This window comes from Symsagittifera roscoffensis, chromosome 5, assembly GCF_963678635.1.
Source record: "Symsagittifera roscoffensis chromosome 5, txSymRosc1.1, whole genome shotgun sequence".
NCBI lineage: Eukaryota > Metazoa > Xenacoelomorpha > Acoela > Convolutidae > Symsagittifera > Symsagittifera roscoffensis.
This window is the reverse complement of record NC_087066.1, coordinates 8,141,824-8,162,382: the sequence shown is the minus strand read 5'-3', so window position 1 is coordinate 8,162,382 and position 20,559 is coordinate 8,141,824. Positions and strand designations below refer to the sequence as shown.

The 20,559-nt window shown below is 35.8% G+C and overlaps 2 long non-coding RNA genes across 2 annotated transcripts; both read right to left on the bottom strand.

Annotated features, from left to right (window-relative positions):
- Positions 1 to 827: 827 nt before the first annotated feature.
- Positions 828 to 3,077, bottom strand: LOC134846074 (uncharacterized). The gene is made up of 3 exons (XR_010162777.1): positions 2,900 to 3,077; positions 1,838 to 1,977; positions 828 to 1,043 (listed from the first exon to the last, which is right to left on the bottom strand). It is a non-coding gene; the product is annotated as an uncharacterized LOC134846074 (long non-coding RNA).
- Positions 3,078 to 3,081: 4 nt separating this feature from the next.
- On the bottom strand, positions 3,082 to 14,483 carry LOC134846073 (uncharacterized). Its single transcript, XR_010162776.1, has 3 exons — positions 13,955 to 14,483; positions 3,572 to 3,656; positions 3,082 to 3,277 (listed from the first exon to the last, which is right to left on the bottom strand). It is a non-coding gene; the product is annotated as an uncharacterized LOC134846073 (long non-coding RNA).
- Between the last annotated feature and the right edge of the window lie 6,076 nt (positions 14,484 to 20,559).

Sequence of the window (20,559 nt, the reverse complement as noted above, 5' to 3'; positions counted from 1 at the left end):
AATGAAATCATGGCTTAAATGACTTAAACATGGTATCGAGAACAGAAATTTTTACACCATCTGTGATAGTCATTTTGCGTGATATAAATCACCGTAAGTCACGTTTCTCTTTAACACCAAAATTTCAACGGAACAATAAAAACAATACACAAAAATCCAAACAGAGTTCAGCTGCTTTCTTCGCAAATAGAAAAATATGATCAAATCAAGAAGGTGATGGTGTAATATGGTGTAATCAAATTTGGGAGGTAGAGAGGTCGTTCGGGTTCCTAATTTGCAGAACATTCTTTTTTTTAAACATTTTGGTGTTTACAGATACTCTGCAATTTAATTGTACAAAGTTCTCATCCAGAGTTTAATTCGCTGTAAACACTTTTCTGCAGAAAAGAAAATTTTTCATGGACTTTTGTGGCCAAAAAAACTGATCAAATTGTCAAAATAATTGATTATATTGTGTTTCAGAATATTGAAAGCAGTCTATTATAACCCTTTAATGGTGTAACCCTTTATGTATGGATATGTCATGAAAATTGATCATATCGGTCAAATTTTTTGCCGATATAATCCAATAAAATTAGTTAGACCCATGAAACTTCTTTGCGAGTGCTCTTGATCAAAGCGTCAACTTGTCTGCACATTTGACTTATTTTCAATTTTTAGACTGCAGTTTCAAACAAAAGAAAAAAATTACCATAATCGAAAACAATTGAATTCGAATCGCGTCGTAAAGAATTTTCATTCATCGTTCATTGCAAACCTAGGAAGCTTTTAAAATTTTTTATCAGATGAGAAAAATTGCTTATGAAATCAAAATTTACTGTGGCAAAGTGAAAATAATATTAATTAAAACAATTTTTTTTACAATATTTTTTATTTTTTCAACTAATTTGTCGGGTAACAGAGTTGATCCAGCCTAAGTGGTTTGTGAGTCTGGCAAATACACTTCCTGCATTACAGATATTTCCCTCCTGCCAAGAAGTATGCCATCTGTGAGTTTCGTTCAGAAAGTAACTGGCTACTCCATAAAGACAGTTGGGTATCACCTATAAAAAACGTGAGCTTTATTACTACCTCTTCACATTTGAGTTTTATTTTTAAAAACAAAACTAATTCAGTGTTTTCATAGCCGAGTTGAGATGGCTGCTTTTTGACCCAAGTTATCTCGTTCAAAAAAAGTTTCCTGGACCCAAAGTCGATACATAAGGTTAAATTCATTCGGCGATAATGGTCGATACACAAGTCAACCAGTGTCGATGCATGAGTCGATCAGGGTAGATACATGTGTCGATCATAGTATACATGTGTCGATACATAAGTGATACCCTTCGCTCACGTTGGAGGTCAAGTAAAAAGCTTCATCTGCTCAGAAACTTTAAGTGTTGTATTTTGCTGAGAAAGCGCTAAATTTTGCTTCCAAAACCCGTTCTATTTATAATAAAATCCTTTTTTACTCAACCTAAAGGACGACCTGTGTTCATATAACGAACTTCACTCGATGGCTCAACTTGCTCGATATCGGACTAAAACTAAAAACCTTCAGCCAGTTTTTCTCACTACTGGGACCAATTTTGAAATTTTTTACTGTTGTTTAAATCATTCAAATCAAGGATGGAAGAGCTTCAATCATGTATATCACTCGATTTAGTATTGTGATAATTATTTGTGGTACTTAATTTTGCGTAAAAATAGCAAAAGAAGAAAAGTAACTTGGAAAACCGAATACAGAGCTCCTCCTCATTTTCAATAGTCGCAACAGAAATATTTTTCACTATATAATTGCATAGTTAGCTTTTTTAAGGATACGCTGACTATATTATAGTGAATGTTAAAATGTCACCTTTTTGGAAGTGCACAAGAGACTGAAGAGGGGACTGCCTTCGTCATTCATGCACATGTTGGAACCTTCTAGAATTGTCTCAGTGCAGATGTCTTGACTGCGACACGGCACCATCTCAGATGGATTCTCTGACTCGAATACTATATGTCAACATGAATTAGTTCCATTTTCAGGTTAAAATTTTTTTAGGGACTATACTCATGATGAAAAGAATGCATAGTCTTGTGCAGGATTTTTTTAGGTGTGTCGAAAATTTTTTTTACAAGCGCCGGAACTCCTCATTAGGCACCTTTAGAAAAATGGTCAGATTAAATCACTAAAAATAGAGTCGTAAATGAATACCAAAAGGGGACCCTTTTGAAAAACTTGGCAACCAGAGTTGAGGAAAAAGCCTTCATATGTGGAGAAACTTTAACGAAAACTGTATGATGAGCCTTGTTTCAGACGTGGAAATTGTATGTAAACAGTTTTTAATACATGAAAAATGAATGATTAGCAAATTCCGAATAATTAAAAATCCGAAAAATGTTTGAAATGTTTTCTAATTTTGGAAACAAAGTACAAAAGTTAAGTGAAAACACTCACGCATATCAATGCCCTTCGTTTTTCGCCATGTAATTAATGTTATATTTTCACACAGAAAATTTCAAAAAAAAAATACTTTGAAAAACTCATTGGTCAAAAATATGCCCTGCTCTTTTTACAGCGTGAGGCCACAATTCGTAACAGACGACAATTCGTAGCAGTAGAATGAGCGGGGAACACTGATTCACACGCAATATTCATCCCGTGCCGGAAGCAAGCGCAGCGGAGCGACGCGAAGCAAGCGTTTTCTACTTGCCAACGCCAGGTTATGAATTGTCGCCTGTTACGAATTGTCGCCTGTTACGAATTGTCGCCTGTTACGAATTGTCGCCTGTTACGAATTGTCGCCTGTTACGAATTGCCGCCTGTTAAAAATTGTCGCTTGTTACGAATTGTCGCCTGTTACGAATTGTCCCCTGTTAAGAATTGTCGCCCTACCTTTTTACAGATTCAGCTTTAAGCTTAAAAATGGATCACTTATTCAACGTCAATTTTTCCTCGTACGTCATACGTCTTTCTCTTACAGATTCACGTTATTGCTCTTTTCATTTTTCCTTTTTCCTTTTAGTGAATTGAATTCCAACAAAACCAAAAAGCTTGAAAATTTTGTCGAGAGTTCTTCTATGTTTATTTCATAAGAAAAATGAAAACGTCCCTGATTCATAAAGCGGCATTTCGTGCAGTGTCGTGGGTAAAGTGGTGATCATCCTGCTGGTAGATCCTAATGCAGTGAATGCTAGATAATGACCCAGGTCCATGTGTCTGGAGCAAATTGGGATTTTGTGGATCGAATTGATGCGGCTCCAGATTTGAATGATCGCTATGTTGTTCAGAGGTTTATTCGAGTTCTTAAAACTGAAACAAAGAAACCAAAAAAATCCCACTGAGGTGATATGAAAAAAATCAGCTCGCAAATTTGCTTTAAAAATCTTGTGTAAGGTTGTAAACACCTTGCTTTTTGTAGCAAGTTTGGAAATTTATTCATGGGAACGTGTTACGAAATGCTAAGAAATCATATAAATTGGCAATGCTAGCCACTAGGAGTTTGAAATGATCAGTGAGTTCTTTTTTTTATAGTTTTTTTTGCCATAAAGCAGCAAAAATCTGTGGTGATTTATTGAGTCTTCAAATTCAAATTTGTAAGCTTACTTGTTTGGAATGAATATTTTCTGCCCAAATTTTTTCCTGGGTCTGGTAGAGAGGTGACCTCCTATCTCGACCTCTATTGAAGAAGCTGAAAAATGCTCATCAATACAAAGTTGCGCGTTACAAAATTGCGAACTAAAATGTGATTACAGTCTGAAGTAGGTTTTCCAGTTTTTTTGTCATGTTTTTCCAGGCTTATTTGACAGGCAGGCTCTTTTGCTCATTATTGAAATGCAGATTTTTTCAATTGCAAACTTCTTCTGTTTTTGCAAATATACGTCTTAGCAAAAAAATCTACACCTTAGTTGTTACCTACGTAATTTTGCAAGAGAGAATAGTTTATCGTTTCAATAAAGATAGAAAAAGTCAAATAAACTTGCAATCGTATAAAGAACAAAAAAACTGAATTAAACAATTAAAAAACTTGGTTTCAAATGTGTTAAAAGGAGAATCATTGCTATAAATCAAAAGCATTTTTGCAGCGGTGGTTGCACTATTTAGCTTTGAAAAATTCAAACCATTCAATTTTTAATACACAAACATGTACAGTGCTGATTTAAATTAACCGGACAAAACGCGTTAAACTTGAAATTTAAAACCCATTTTTCTCAAATTGGGCTGTGTTTAGGTGAAAACTTATGAAGACAAAACTTGCTTGAAATTTTAACAGAATTAATATGATGCAATTTGTTTTGCGAAATTCGGGTCCGAAATTTTACCCCAAAAATGGGTCATTTTGGCTTTTCTTAGTTAATCAAAAATTACGCCAAAAAGACCCAGCGGATCACAGACATAATTATACCAAAGTGAGCCCCTTACGTAGCCCAACAAACTTTATGGAGGGTATAATCTCCAAAATATTGTATAAATTAATTTGTTTTTGTTTGATAGGCAAAAAAGGTCATTTTTACTATATAAAATACCAATTTTTTATTTAAAAACAATTTTTTTAAAGCATTTTGCAATCTTTTTGGAGAAAATACCCTTCATAAAGTTTGTTGGGCTACGTAAGGGGCTGACTTTGATATAATTATGTCTGTGATCAACTAGGTATTTTTGGCGTAATTTTTGATTAACTAAGAAAAGCCAAAATGACCCATTTTTGGGGTAAAATTTTGGGCCCGATTTTTGCAAAACAACTTACATCATATAAATTCTACTAAAATTCTAAGCAAGTTTTGTTTTCATAAGTTTTCACCTAAACTCAACCCAATTTGAGAAACACGGGTTTTAAATTTCAAGTTTAACGCGTTTCGTCCGGTTTATTTAAATCAGCACTGTATACACAAGAGAGCCTAGAGAAAATCCTAGATCCGCCCCTGACTGAGGCCTCTGAGAAATTTGAAAGTTTGAAAACTTCTAGGTTAATGCAAAACTCGGTTTTTTTTCAAACTCGCTACATTTTTATACAGAAAACTCGTTCAAAATGATTTTTTTTTGCTTTTACTGCACAATTTTTTGTAGAAACGGGATTTTTAATTAATTTTTCTTCAACTATTTTAATGTTTTTTTTGTAGCTATTTAGTTAACTAAAAAGATTTTTTAACTTAACTAAAATCCCAGGCCTGGTGATAATTGATACCGATTCATAATCATAAATAACTTAACGCATGGCATATATCATAAAATTCTCGGATTGCTACTTTTTTCACTAATTCATAGGATGATATTGGGTTCTAGTTACTCCTAGAGCTGACGAGATTAAACACAAAACACAGAATAGTACTCAAGGTCAAGCAAGTACACACACCAACTACAAATCTATCGGATTTCACTAACAGTTTTTGAATTGCGAAAGATCATGATGATAACGAAGGCACTAGAAAAGACCCGATGAGAGAGGCAAGCAGGCAAGTATTGTCCGCACCCAACAAATATTTTTTTATAACAAGTGTTATACCTTGCATTAGGTTGCTAAAACTAAATTCTTAGGAAATGTGGCCTAGCGGTAAACGCAAACCTCTAGCTAACGGCAGATCGGGGGTATGAGCCCCCGTTTCTTATAGCTAGAAATAGCCTTGTTTTAGCTAATTTTTGATAAAAAAAAGACCAGAAACAAAAAACTTCAAGAAACCCCTGCTTAATTTAAACATTTCAAAAAGAATTTTTGGTCAGGATCTTCAGATTAGAAGTTAAGTAATTCTGGCCAAAATTAAGGAAAATGTTCGGTACAGGCGTGGATGCCTAAAAATTTTAAAACGGTTTTGAGCTATACATTAGGCCAAACCTAAGAGATCCCGTCGTTTGTAATAAAAAAAATAGCGAATTAAAATTAGGCTCCAAAAAGTTACGCAGGTTATTAGCCCTTTTATAGAACAACTGGTATATTGCCCGTAACGAACAAATTTTTTTTAACTCCGTCAAGAAATACTTAACTTCTATTCTTAATAGCTGACCAGAAATAATTCTTGAATTGTTTAAATAAAGCAAGGATTTTTGGCTCTTTTCCAGCTTCCCACCCCCCTCGTAAAAATTTCGAATAAAGCTGTTCAAAAATTGTTCACACGGTGTTTTGCATGTGAGAATTGTTGTTCAAATTTATTCATCTGATCTTGCTGGCGCGTTTTGTTGCAATTTTTATCATGAAAAGTTTTTTAAATAGCCTTTAATTTTTTGATTTTTCATTTTTTGATACAGGGGATTCAGCAAGGTGCTTCAAGCTACAAAGAATTGAGTATCAAAAACGAAGTCAAATTATATTGGACTATATCCCAGTACGCTATATCCCCTGGCACTAACATCAAAACAAAGACCCAGAAATTTATTACAAATTGGTTAGATTTGTTGAGGGTGTTTCAACTGGAAACGAAAATTTCTTGCCGCCAGATAAGTTTTTTTTGCAATACGAGTTGTAGGGGTGCTGGGAAAACAATTGGGTCTGGAGTAAAAAGTAAGATCAAAACCCACGGCATAGATAATCTAAAATGCAGATGGGTAGTCGGTTGGGCGACAATTCGTAGCAAGCGACAATTCGTAACAAGGCATTGGAATGTAGAATACGTTTGCTCCGCTGCGCTCACTTTCAGGACGAGAGGAGTACTCTGAATGATTCAGTGTTCCTGTCATACCTCAATGTATGATCTTCTAATTCCAGAATCCGAATGGATCCACAAACAGATGTTCTAACGCGAAGCGAGGTAAAACAACTAGTTTGAACCAATGTTAATTCATGGTCTGACCGATCATTCGGTCGTTTTTTGAGAGAAGATCTCCCAAGGTCGATTGACCAGCCATATGTATGGTTATAACATACATTAACCTAAAACATATGTATAAATATATATAACTAGGTTTTGTCGGTCCATGCCGGATGAAATTCCCCCTTGAGACAATTTTAATTTACTAATTATAAATATGAATTGAGTTTTAGGGTCCACGTGGGACCGTTGTAGTTTTTTGAGTTTTGAGTCCCCGTGGGATTTTGAGTGTTGTTTACTTTCCATCTTTTGATGGTTCCTCTTCTTGTTTATTGTGTTCTTCGTCGTCCTGCGTTTCAGTGTCGTTGGTCTTCTTTTTCTGCTCGATGTCTTTAATAAGTAAGATATCGTTGTTGTTGTTGTTGTCCGCCATATCTTCTTCGGTTGGTGACGTCAGGTCCACCACTTCGGTGTGTTTGGTGCCATGTTTTGGGCTGATGGCTTCGATAATTTTTAAGGAGGCTTAATTTTGTGGGGTCTTGTTCGAGAAACCCATCTCTTGAATTAGACCCTCTAAACTTGGGTACCCTGATTTTTGTTGCTCAGGTGGCGAGTCTATCTCGAAGAGAGTCTTCTTTGTTTTTTCGTTACTCTCTGATTCAGTTATCGTATTTATTGGAATGCCATCTCCAAATGAGTTTGTTAGCGCCGATTGTCGGTTGCGTGTAGACTTTCTTTGTAGTTCTGATGTTGGGGGTGTTCCTTTTTTGTTTTGCCGTTTTGGCGAAGGGGCTACATCCTCCAAGGATGTGATGGAATGGTTATCGTCCGAATGCCTTGAATCTGAATTTTCAAGTGTTATTGTTATTGCCTTTTGTATTGGCACGTACGTTTGTAAAGTCATCTTTCTGGTTTGTGGTTTTGCTGGTGGTCGTCTCCCAGTTCTTTTCCTTGTTGCCTTTGCCCTTCGCTTTGTTGGGCTGCTTGTTTGTTGTCTTATATGTTTTTTGGTTATTTTCACTGGCAAGCCCGTGGTTTCATCCTCTTTGAACATTGCGTGTTGTGGCGCGTTGGGGTTTTCTATGTCTAAAAACCGTAGACATGGTCCAGCTCTCCGTGCGGATTTATACGCGACATAATCACTAAGTCGAGATTGTCTACAGGGCCCGTAAATAAAGGTTACTGTACAAAAACTGTTCCGCTATTTCGTAATAATCTTGGTTATTTGCCGAATGTCTGTACCCAAGCGGTGTGTGGATTATATGTTAAAGTTTTCCCATCAACTGTTTTATATCTTTGTTCGAAGGTTTTTGGGTTTTTCACTTTGGTTGCTATCCTAACGGTTTTCCGGGCCACCTGCTTTATACGTTCCTTAGTAGGTGCTTCTATTATTCTCTGTATCCCTTTGTATCTTACATTAAGCTTATCTTTTGCTAATTCTATAACTTTAGGACCTGCACCTAATTTCTGTTGTGTCGGAGAATTTGGCCCTTGAAGTTTCTTTGGCATTTGTGGGCTTGTCTCTCCTTTCTCTTTAACTTACACCTCATCTTCTGACCATCTCTGTAGATCATGCATGATCTCAGAGGGTAGTGACGGCTTTGTTAAGTTCTTTCGATCTAAACAAGCATGTTTTGCGTTTTCCCAATTTAAATTATTTGGTGTACTGCTTGTTGCGATGTTTGTTAAAGGGGTGTTCGGTTTTCGGCCGATGTGTGCCTCTAACGGTGAAATTTTTGTGACGCCGTGTGGTATACTCCGTAACGTATTTATTATCTAAGCTACATCAGAAGCTAGCCGGTATGATGTGTTTGTTTTGTAAATCCTCATTACCGCTAATCTGCGTTTTAGTGTTTGTATCATTCCTGTATATAATGTATCACCATTGTTGGAAATATAGCGCTGCATGAATTTAATAGCAATGTCTGCTGTTGTGTTGGAAACAACCTTCGCGGTGGGAAACTTTGACCATTTATCTATGGCAACCAGAATATATTTCCTATGGCAACCAGAATATATTTCCTAATTCATCAGGGAAGGGTCCTGCAAAATCTAGTGGAACTTCCTCGTTAGGTTCTACTACCGGTTCCATAAGGAATGAATGTTTCTTTCCTATAATGGGTTTTAAGTTTTTACCTTATTCCGTGCACTGCTTGAAGTTTTGTGCCATGTGGACAATGGTTCTGTGGATGTGCGGAAATCAGACATGTTGACATAGATCCAACATGGCCGCCGATCCTGGATGAATTAAATGTAGGCTGTCGAGCACTGTTTGTGGCAATTCAGTGGTTATTACTATCCTTTCGTCGATTAGTAGACAGTCTCCGCGAACGTGGAGCCGATTTCGAATGTTGTGCCAATAGGGTCCATAAGAAGTTTCGATGGCCTCCCAATTCCTCTTCTTGACGAAGTTAATGAGTGGGCTGAGGTTCCGGTTTTTTTTTCGTTGTCGCGGCAATGAATCGCACTCCCAGCACCCATTGGAGCTTCTTTCTGAAAAATGGGGGTGTCTTCCTCGGTTTCCCTTGTATTTTTGGCCTTTTCTATTTTTGCCACCAATCCCTCGGTGATCAACTCATGGCTGGCCTCGAGTTACGTATTCTTCGTCATTGTTGGGGGTGCCTCGTTATGACTCGTCTCCTCTTGTATAGTCTTTATTGGGTCCACGCGGCTCACCCAGACTTCATCGTTTGGTTTTTTCCCCGGACAGTTTTGTTTGTGTGGATTTAGAGATGAATTCGGCATCGGTCTGGCAGGACTTTGTTTCTTTTGGGCCCGTGATTTTCTTTATCTCGGTTTGTTTAGTTTGTTTCTTTTGCGCCGTCTGGTTAGTTCGTTGTTCTTCCGTATTATCGTTGAAAACGATTTTTGGAAAGTTTGACTTCTTCCGGGTTTCCTCCGCTTTCTCTATGACCTCTCGTGCATCCTGGACTTGGGTGACGCTTTCGGCGTTTGACTGTTTCGATGAGCTGATTTTCTTTCCTTTCGCGGGTGGTTTTTTGTGCTATCGTGGATCAGAAATACTTTCTTCCTTGTCCGACGACCCTTGCCACCGTGCAGTTGACTCGGTTTGTTGTTCTGGGGGATCTGAGCTCGATAGTTCCGTGGGGATGAAAGCTCCCTTGAATCCACGCGTTTCTGATTGTCTGTTCATTTATTGGCAATGAATGAAATATACTGTTTTTTGAACTGGTTGAAATGTTTTCGATTTAGAATGACAGAGAGCTGACTGTTTGTTGCCGATTTTCGAGTGAAAGTGAATTCGGTTTTTGAGTTCGCAATTCACCGTGAGTGGAATGTTTGGAATGTTCATTTGTTAACTGAATGTTTGATTTAGCATCTAACATCCCTTTGTTTTCGCGCGTTTTTTGATCAGTTCATACGGTGCTTTGCTTTGATTGGGTAGATTATTTAGAATGACGTTGTCAATCAATTCGAGGTCGTTTATGAATGCATTAATTGATGCTACAACAAATTCCTCATCATAGTTGCTTGGGGTATCGCCAATCCAACTGGATTTCGGAACATATAGTCTATTAGTCACATTTTATTTCACGCAAGATGTTTGATATCAAAGTGAAATGGTATTAGTCTATCAATCCACTGTGTGAGCCTACTCAGACTCGTTTTTGATCTTTCACTTGCGTTTAAAGCGCTGATTAAAGCTTGGTGATCTGTAATGACGGTAAAGTGTTTTCCATACAGATAATATTTGAAATGTTCGATTTCCCAAACTACTCCTAATAATTCTAGTTCGTTTACTGAATATTTTACCTCGAGGGAGTTTCAGAAACGTGATGCGTATGCTACAGCGATCCAACTCCTGGTAAATTTTGATCTAATTCTGCTCCTAAACCTGTGTTAGATGCATTGCAAACTATGCGAGTTTCTAATTAATAGTCAAATACTTGTTTTGAGTAATTTTAGTTACTAACTTTTGTATGTTTTTGAAAGCTGTGTTGTGTTTCGTTCACCACTCAAGTGATTTTTTATTTTCTGTGTTTTTTAGCAATGGACGGAGTGCAGCAGCTGCTTGTGCTAAGTTTGGTATATATCGTGTGAGATGGTGTAATGACCCCATAAAGCTTTTTAATTGTTTAAATGTTTTTGGTGCTGATAGTTTCTCTATTGCTTCAGTCTTCTTAATGTCTTCTAGGACATGTCAGATAGTTTCTGAATCGTCTTGTGCCTTCGCTATTAATATTGAATCCTAACAACTCAATCTGTTTACAAGCAAACTTACATTTCTCAAGTGAAATCGCAAGCTTTTCTTCATCTAATCTGTCCAACATGCTTTCAGCATGCTTTGATGTAGTTCTGTGGAGCCCTTCGTAACTATCAGTATATCATCAAAGTATGCATATGTGTTTGTGCAGTTTGTCAAAGTTAGATCAATGAAATTTTTCGAAATTTGGCTGGCATATCCGTGAGGCCGTAAAATCTCGTTTGGAATTGACATGTTCCTGTCGCATTGCCACCGATTAAGCTGAAACTGCCTTGTTCGCGTGTTTTCTGATCCAGCGGGATTTGAGAGTATGCATAACCAAGATCAAGTTTTGAAAACAACGTTTGTTTTGTTTTGTCTGATTTTACTACTTGTGCGATATTATCAAGTAATAAATCAATGTTGGGCATTTGATACTTGTTTTTATGATTAAGTTTGTTGATTTTTTTTTGAATTCAACGCGAGTTTGACTGTTTGATCTTTCTTCACAGTGATGAAAAATGGACTGATGAATTGTCTATCTGAGCACTTTTCCAATTTGTTAATGTTTTTTGATCAATTAGTTTGTTTAAATCTCCCTCCACACGTTCTTGTAGATGTATCGGAATGCGTCGACCCTTTTGTTGTATCGGAACGAATTCTTTAATAAACTGTGTTTTCATTGTATGATTTTTGGATTTTCCGATACGTACGCACAATTGTGCGAAGTTGTCTTTGACCCATTGTTTAATTGCAGGATCAGACTCTTCCTTTTCTCGTATAGCATGTACGTTTTGTTTTTGTTGTTCCTGGATTAGTTTAATACCGATCTGTGGTAACAAGTTTCTTCCGAAAATGTTCGCTTTTTTATCATCGACCATGATGAATGGAGCTGATTGAATTTTCCAGGCTCCAGACTCGATAGCAATAATCAATCTTCCCTTTGGGACGATCGTTTCACCATTATAGCACGCTAAGTTTCGTGCGGTGTCTCCTGTTGGGATAGTTTTAAACATAGCCTGTTAGGATAGTTTTAAACAGAGCTTTTTTGTCGTTTTGTTGAAGGCACCGTTCGGTTTTTTCGTTGAGAAAGGACATTGGTCTTCCCGAATCAGCAATAGCAATCAATTGTTCTGAATTAGTTTTTAATTTGACAATGTACCCGTTTAGGTCGTCCTCAGCTAATGTTCTTGTGTTTTTAATCTCCAATGATTCCGCGACTGCCATCACCGAAAAATTATCTATTTGATAATCGTCCCAACCGTTGCTGGAAAAAAATTCGGCAAATGCCACTGGATCGTTTTCTGTTTCGAGTTTTTCAGTCTCTAGCTCCTCCTGTTGATCTGTATCTTCTAGATAGCTTACATCTGTGCAACGGCAAACTTTAGCGAAATGGCCCGTTTGGCGCATTTGGCACAAACTTTATCTTTTGCGGGGCAAGATTGTAAATGGTTTTGATTATACTGATTTCCACATTTATAACACTGTTTCTGACTACCTGTGTTAGTAGTTCTCTGTTGTCCTCTGTTGTTTTGTGACCCACGTTGAAACGGTTGCCCTCGAGCACCTCGTCTTCATTGTGTGTTCTGATTGTTAGAGTAGTTGGCGCGACCCCGCGTGTTTATGTAGTTAACCGGTTCTTGCTTTGGCGTAACCTGCTGTCCTCCGAAAGGGTTGGTTTTCATAGTACGACTATGTTCAATTCCTTTTTCTCTACGTATAGCATATTCATATGCATCTTGTGGGGTCCTTGTTTGAGCCAATAATTCTTCGGCTATTTTGTCATTGTTCATGTGTGCATTGAACATGTCCCGAACCCAATCATCCTCGCGGTCTCCGCAATCAGCTCGTGATGCTAGTTCCACGAGGTTTGAATGGAATTGCTCTAAACTCTCTGTTTTCTTTTGCTTTCGACAGATAAAATTGTATCTTTCAAAAGCGATTATTCTAGTGTTTACTAAACTATCCTCGAGGGTTGTCATCAGTTCTTGTGTGGAGACAGTATGTGTGGTGACAGTCTTTTTTGTTGTATTTGTCTTTGTCCTTCCGCTCCTAACATAAGAATATGTAGCTGCGCACTTTTGCGTCGGCATTGTCCCATCTGAATGAATTACAGAGTACTCCTTTCTCTCGTGCTTTTATCACGTGGTTCTCCTAACCAACACTTTTCTCTTGGTTTCTGACTTCTCTATTCTTCCTTTGTGCCTCAGTTTCTCCCGTGATTTCAACCTTGTACACTGTTTCTGGAGGTTCGACTAATGCTGGTCCGGCTCTCAATAGATTTCGTACTTCTATCACATCTTTCGCGAATATAGCCATTTCCATTATCGTTGCCCACTTAGACCACTCTAGTGGTGGTTCAACAGATGCCTTCTCCCAGAACGGGTTTATGTTGAGTGGGTTTTTGGAGTATCCTGCTGGCTGCGCCATGTCATACCTCAATGTATGATCTTCTAATTCCAAAATCCGAATGGATCGACAAACAGATATTCTAACGCGAAGCGAGATAAAAACAACTAGTTTGAACCAATGTCAATTCATGGTCTGACCGATCATTTGGTCGTTGTTTGAGAGAAGATCTCTCAAGGTCGATGACCAGCCATATGTACGGTTATTACATACATTAACATAAAACATATGTATAATTATATATAACCAGGTTTTGTCAGTCCATGCCGGATGACAGTTCCCCCGCTTAATATATAGTTACGAATTGTCGCTTGTTACAAATTATCAGCTTTTACGAAGTGTCGCTTGTAACGAATTGTCGCTTCTCGGTGTAGACTCCTCGAACGTCGGACAGGAAAAAGCTTTATATAACCCTAACGCTTAGTGAAATTTAGAGATGATTCAGAAATTAACCGAGAAAAATATGGACAAAACAATGCCCCATTTTTTCTCAAAGCAATCCTGTTTTTCGCTTTGTCTATATTGAAATGAAAATATTTTAACCGATGACGAATTGACCTGTTGCTCCAAATAAACATAACGCGAATATATGATGCAGAAATTAATTTTTACAAAAATTCAAATATGCAGAAATACCTTTCACTCCCAGCACACATGTTGCGGCAGTTATCACCCAGTGACTACCGATGCACGCTCCCCCACAGAAGGTATTAGGATGCCCCACCCTGGATACTCGCGCGAAGAAATGTCTGACTTGACCTGGGTGTCCGTTGATGATCGAATATTGCAACGTGTTACTGAATTTGTTCACAGTTTGTTCACGACTAATAACTTCTTCTGTTTCGGCGTTTTTAATATTCGAGGAAATCAAATTAAATTGATTTGGAAAAAGTTGAACTAAGGGAGCTGATGTCCAGCAAAAAATAACTAAAACTATTCTTCTCATGTTGATTTGAAAGAGTCTCAATATTAATGAGTATCTATGAACTCCAGAGATTAGAATAAAATCAACAAAAAATTAGAATCGATATATCGATAAAAAAACATATAAATCAATTTGTAGGATTTTGTAGTTCTGCTGTGATACCAACACTTAGAGATGAAAGAGTACCAAAATTTCGAATTAGTCGAATTTAACCAAGCCTGTTTTCATTTGATTCGAATGTCGTGAAATTTTAAATGACCACTGTGAACTTAACCAAAAATTTCAAAATGTTCGATCTAAAAGGTCCATAATGAAATTATATAAAAACAAAATGGAACAATCTAATGATGAAACAAATTATTTATTTTTTCATAAATACCATGTTGTTTTTTTTTCAAATCGCGAGTATGTCGATCAGAAAACTTTATTGTGGAACAATTTTTCACAATCTTTTGTTTAATTCGTAGCCTAAATTTCAGCAGATATGAGCTCGATTATCAAGCCCCGCAGTTGTCAGTTGTCCCCAGCCACCAATCTACGGGGATAAGGAAGCCTGGGTTTAACAGAAAACTGATCTTACAGTAACTCAGACTGGAACAAACTGATGGTCAGAAGATGGTTTTTTTTCTAAAATCCCATAGACTTATGCATTTGGTTGATAACAACATGAAAAGTAGTTTTCCGTAGCAATGCATTGCAACAGCAATGAGTTATTTTTTTTTCAATGATAACCCGTATTTTTGTTGAATTCTTTTCATTTTAGGTTCTGTGAGTTGTAAAGACTTTACTTCTCTTTTTTTGAGTAATTCCAGACCAAAAGCCCTCCTATCTTGTTCGAGGATTAGTTAAACGTCGAGTTTTTGATTTCGCAGTGTGAAAAAAAAAATTCATCCATTCAGTGTGTTTTGGTCTTTTTTGGAAAGCAGTAAACCCACTAGTATAGTTTCAGCAAACACTTGGCGTAACTGAAGTTTCTATTTACCCAAACTTCCAATTTATTCCAAAGCCCTGAATCGCAATGTACTAGGGCATTTACTTGCTGTTCGAAACTTTTATGCTTTGTTGGCTTTTTTTAAGAGCAGAAAGATCATTCTTTCATCAAACACGCGGATGGGCTTTTTTCGCCGTGAGACGCATTCTTAAAAACTGTTAATTATATTTTTTTATTCATTTGTTTTTTAAAGTTTTGGATTTTTTTTCTAGAACTCAGTTTGCTTTTTAGAGAGACAGAAACAGCAAACAGACTAGCGGGAAATTGTCAATGAACGCAAATAAACAGAAAAATCATTCATTTCTTTTTCTCAACTTTTGAAGAAAAAATTAGATGGTTTTAGAGCTCTTTGAAACTACAGAACAAATGATTGACACATGTTTGACTAAAATAACGTAATATGAGAAAAAGGGAGCAATAGGTAAACTTTTTATTGCGCTGGTATATCTGAAAACCAAAATCTACTTTCGAAATTAGAGGTATCTCAGGATTTTTGTGACTTTTAATGCTTTGTTGTTCGATAGTGGGGTGTGCCTTCCTTCTAATCAGGAAAAAGAACTGAAATTATAAAGAAATCAATAGTCAAATTGCAAAAACCCAAGTCTTAGCGTGAACGTACGTTAAAGACTTTTTCTTGAAAAAGAAAAACAAACAAAGAATCATCAAGACCTACATAACAGTATTCTTGCGTTCATGACTCTAAAAAAATGAAAGTAAACTTAAACAAGTTTTAAGAAGCAATGATATGTTGAGACACGATGATAATTTTTAAACAATTCGAAAAATTGTGATACACTTTAAGAGCTATAAAATCTAATAGTTCAACCAGGTTTAAAGAAGCTATCAAAAATTTAGAATCGCCAAAAAGTGAGCTACGTTTGAAAAATTGGGGTGGTATCGGAATAGGAAAGGGCTTTCCGTACTGCTGCCTAAAGCGATCAGCAGTCGAACAGGATGGAAGCACAGAGCAGTTGAAGGGATCCACGATAGCTTTTTGTAGCATATGAAATATGAAGTACATCTTTTGGAAAAAAACATCAGATTTTAAGTCGAAAACCATGAAGCCGAAAAACGATCAGCAGAAAAGTAAAATCAAAACTCTATGATTATAATATACAATGATGTGAATTCTAGAAATAGCATGAGTAATAAATAGTACCCTATAGCTCAACCTGATTTTGTTACACTGGTGTTGAACCCGAAAAGATGGCTCTAGTCTGAGTTGATAACGCTTGCTAATCGCAAGCGTAAAAAAATTATTACATAACTTTTAGAAATTCAAAAGGAAAAAGGTACGAGCCTCTACTTGTTTAGATTGGGAGACATTTACTTATGGGTAAGTCGTTCTCAAAAAAGCGGGAAATTCATGCTGATTTTGTTAAAATGGAAAAAAAACATTTAACGTGGCAATTATTTCACCATATGCACGATGAGAGAAACAGAGGGCATAATAATCGTATCAAGTTGGTAAAAAGGCACATCCGAACTTAGAGATGTAACTTTAAAAAAGATAAAACATTTTGTAAAATTTCCCAATCAGAAAATTTTTCAGGCAGAGAACTTCCTAAAGTTTAAAGATAAACGTTTTAAAGAACCATTAAATTGTTCAAGGAATTGTTTTTTTGTAGATCCTGTAAAATTTTTATTTCAATTTTCAGAACAACTTCAATTTTCGAATTTAAAAAGCATTAAAACTGATACAGAACAATCTTAGACTTATAAATTAAAAACAAGATTCAACAATTTGTTTTGGAAAAGTTTAGCCCAATTTGAGAAAATTGAATACTGGATCAATAGTTAAACTTTTTGTTCGGCTGGAAAATGTTAAATTTTTAATTCCAATTTCGAAACTAAAAGTCGATCACGTTTTTGGGATGTTTTTGTTTTTGCTCTTCGATTTTGGATCTGTTTCCTTTTAACAATGGAAGTTAACTGAACTTAATACTAAATCAAAAGTCAAAACGCGAAAAATCAAATATTAGCTTGAACGAATTTCCAAGACTTTTTCTTGAAAAAGAAAAACAAACAAAATATCAACTATACCTATATAAAATTATTAACTGCAACCATGTTTGATTTTAATGATTTTAAGAAGTATTCACTGAGGAGTTTATAAAACGAATAAATTGAAAACTGAAACTGAAAACTCCAATTAGTAATTAATAATCGCACAACTAATAACTAATACAAAATAAAACCTCCAAAATCAGTTAAAACGCTATATTAAAATATAGTCAAAAGAAAACTTTAAAAAATCGGTGAGAGCAATTAAATATAAGAAAAGTTTCAACAAAAGTCCGAAAAAGTTTCAACTTAGAAAAAATTGATGATTCTAAAGCTCTTCGAAATCTTAGAAGCCAGTTTGAAAAAGCTGGATAAAAATTTCTATATTTGTTACGGAAGATTTAAACAACAGTGAACTTTCAACGGCATTAAATTTTTATAATTGAAAGAAGTTTGTAATAAACTAGAGCTATGATGCAAAAAGATAACGAAAAGTTTTTGCCTTATGATTCGCAAGTAACTGAATTCTGAAACAACACGTTAATTCAAACAATTCGCAAATATTTTGAATCCACTTAGTGATTTGCTGAAAAAAATTTTTTTTAACTTGTCCACGACGACCAATTTGGTTGTAGCAAACATCTTTAGCCCTAAACCAAACTCTTGCAGATGAAATTAACGTACATTTCAGCGGGTAAAAAATGACACTATTTAAAGTGACGCAGTCAATTAGAAAAAAAAACTTAAAAATAGTTTAGGTGGGGAGTACAAAAAAATTAACTTTACGAGCTCATGCAAAAATTACGATTAGAAAAACAAACAATTATAATAAGTCTTTTTTTTGAAATAGATTCATCTTCAATACTAAGCGTTTCTTTAATTTTTTTCAACGTCCACATGGAAGCTCATTGAAGAACTATTTGTTTAGGAGATACATTATGACGACTTATGATACAATCTTTCTATAAAAAATCAGCCATCGTGATCCAATTTGAGAATAAAAGAAAAAAGTTACCTCCAAAAAGTGCCTCAATTATCCCGTTAAGTTCTATATTTTTTCGCCAGAGCGCAAAACTGCGGTAGAAATAACCAAAAGTGAAGTTTCAGCGGCACAAAAGCTCTCTAGTTGAGAGAAAATTGTTTCAAGCATTTGATTCCTCAGTTTGTTGCAAAAAAATAGAGCTATGATGCAACAAAACAACAAAAAATCTTGTTCTTATCATCCAAATATAATATATTGAAAAAACGACTCGGCTCTACAAACAATTCACAGCAGCAACACAATCCGAGTTAAAGTATCCTGGAAGAAATGTTTCCCAACTTTTTCAAAACTCGTCAACGACAATTGAATCCGGGCAGCAAACATGATTAGCAGTCAAGCAGATATTTCGCCAGTAGAATCAACCAAAACGCGGTAAAAACTACTTTCAATGAACTACGCATTCAATTTCATAGAAACCTTAAAAATAACAGTTTGATTGAAGAAACTTTCGCGATTTTTTTGAAACTGACGGCTTTTTTCAATCTTCTAATTTTTAGGCAGTTTTTAAATAGGTCCGTTTTCAATAAAGGGTGATGATTTCTTCCTTTTAACGTCAACAAGATTGCTGGTTGAAGATCGATTAGCGTAGAAGATTCATTATGACAATTAATGTCATAATCATTAGAACAGTTAATGTCATTAATCATAAAATCAGTCTCCGTGATCTAGTTTGAGAATAAATAAAAAAGCACCTCTGAAATGTGTATCGTTTCGGCCGTAAACTTCTATTTGTTGAAGTGGGAGCTCAAAATTACAGAAAAATTAACCAACATTGAAGTTTCAACTGTATGAAGACTGTATAATTGAAAATATTAATTAATTCAAGCACTTGATTTATCAGTTTTCCTGCGAAACAATAGACTTATTTTGCAATAAAAAGACAAAGAGTCTAATCCGTATGATCGGCAACTAACGCTATTTTGAAAGAACTTGGCTCTACGGACAACTTGTAACAAAATTCTAGTCTGCGAATTGGTATCCTGGAACTTTTTTTAAAAACTAGTCAACGACGACCAAATCAGAAAGAGTAAACTGGAGACTTCTCATTGAACGAAAAATTGATTGAACTTGTATATTTTAATTTGAAAGCGTGAAAACAGTTGAGTTTTTTCAAAATGCTTGTTTTTTTTTGAAAACAAATTGATTTTCATACGTATAAATTGTATTATTTTTTGAATTGAATAAACTATTTTTTGGTAACAAAAGTTATTTTTAGGCGCAAAACACACTCTCTGCATCGTTTTAAGCTTGTATAAAATATATGAAAAACCATTTAAAAGGATTTCTAATAGGTCAAAAAAATTTTTGAAAAAAAAATACTTTTCATACTATTTTCACTCATGAAAATTGTATGATACGCATTTTTTTTAGCTCCGCCATGAAAACTTGATTTTTGTTCGGTGACAAAAGTGCTCTCAGTTGAGTAAAACGCGCTTTTAATTAATTTAAAATTAATTCCAACAATATTAAAAGTTTCTGAAAATCTTGTCTTCTAAAAATTGTGCGTGATAGCTAAAATATTATTCCATGTGGACATCGAATCCGCCTGGAGCCAGTCAATAGGACAATCTGCCGAGAAAAAGATTTTGTTGACAAAAAGATCTTTCTTTCGCAATGGCGCATGAACAAACTTCGAACATTAATCTGTTCAACTAGTCTATTTCAGGAACCTTCAAGGCTACTTCATTTCTCAACCAAACTGATGAAGGTCTTAGTATATATGACATTGGTATACAAATAACAAATAGATGTTATAAGTCTATTGGAGATGATTTTTTGGTAAATTTAATTTTATCAACAGAGACCAAAGAACTATCCCTCCAAACGATCAAATTATGATTACAACAGTATATTATTTTGAACGCCTCGCTCAACACCACAAAAATGTGATTGATGATGAAATTCGTAAATCAAAAAGCGAATTGATGACTCATCATTGCATGTCAATGGTGGTTTCGTTTAAAAATGATCACAAAAGGATGTAGGGGAGGGGATGTTGGGAGAGGCATTACATGTAGGGGGTAGGGGGTGGCGGACGAGGTAGTAAAAGTGGCCTGCCATCCCCAGACAACATTTCAAAGTAATATCTGCTTCGAGTGCTATACATGGGTAATAAGGGATCATTTTAGGGCTGTAGAATATGGAATTGTAGACTTACATAAGCAGCTCTTGGTCTCATTCCCTTGGTTTGGGTACGATAGTATAAATAAATGGCTTCGGAGCCATTCCCACCGTGGTTTTTTGTCCGCTACATATAACCATCTGGGGGGGGGGGGGGG